The following is a 710-nucleotide window of genomic DNA, read 5'->3' as shown; positions in this document are numbered from 1 at the left end:
GGTGAATCAAACCCTAGCTAATGAGGCGACATTTAGATCCCATTGATGTTTTGGGGTGTGACGGACAAGGCAACATTCTGCAATATTTTGTCTTGTTTTTCCCTTTGCTCCCGTTGTACTAAATAAATGATACTTTGAAGGAAAATGGCTCGTCACTCAAAAGAACGCAACAGTTTTTTCAACCACAGAAAATCTCGTTTTACGAGGAAGAACGTCTTTTTTCGAAAATGCTTTTTCGAAAGAGAGAATCCAGACAGCCTGGGTGCTCTCTTTTGCAAAAACGTCTTGCTTTTTTGAAAGTACTGGTTGTAGTTGAGACGCTCTTTTTCGAAAGAGGCTTTTTCAAATGTATCTTTCGAAAAAGTCTCTTTCGAAAAAGGCTTGTAATCTAGATGTAGCCAAAGATAGTTAGAGGGAATGTATGGAGATAGATAGATAGATAGATAGATAGATAGATAGATAGATAGATAGATAGATAGATAGAGGGGGTGTGTGGGGATAGATAGATAGATAGATAGATAGATAGATAGATAGATAGATAGATAGATAGATAGATAGATAGATAGATAGATAGATAGAGGGGGTGTGTGGGGATAGATAGATAGATAGATAGATAGATAGATAGATAGATAGATAGATAGATAGATAGATAGATGGGGTGTATGAGGATAGATAGATAGATAGATAGATAGATAGATAGATAGATAGAT

This window comes from Pelodiscus sinensis, chromosome 30 (assembly GCF_049634645.1).
Source record: "Pelodiscus sinensis isolate JC-2024 chromosome 30, ASM4963464v1, whole genome shotgun sequence".
NCBI lineage: Eukaryota > Metazoa > Chordata > Testudines > Trionychidae > Pelodiscus > Pelodiscus sinensis.
Note: the sequence above shows the minus strand (reverse complement) of the source record.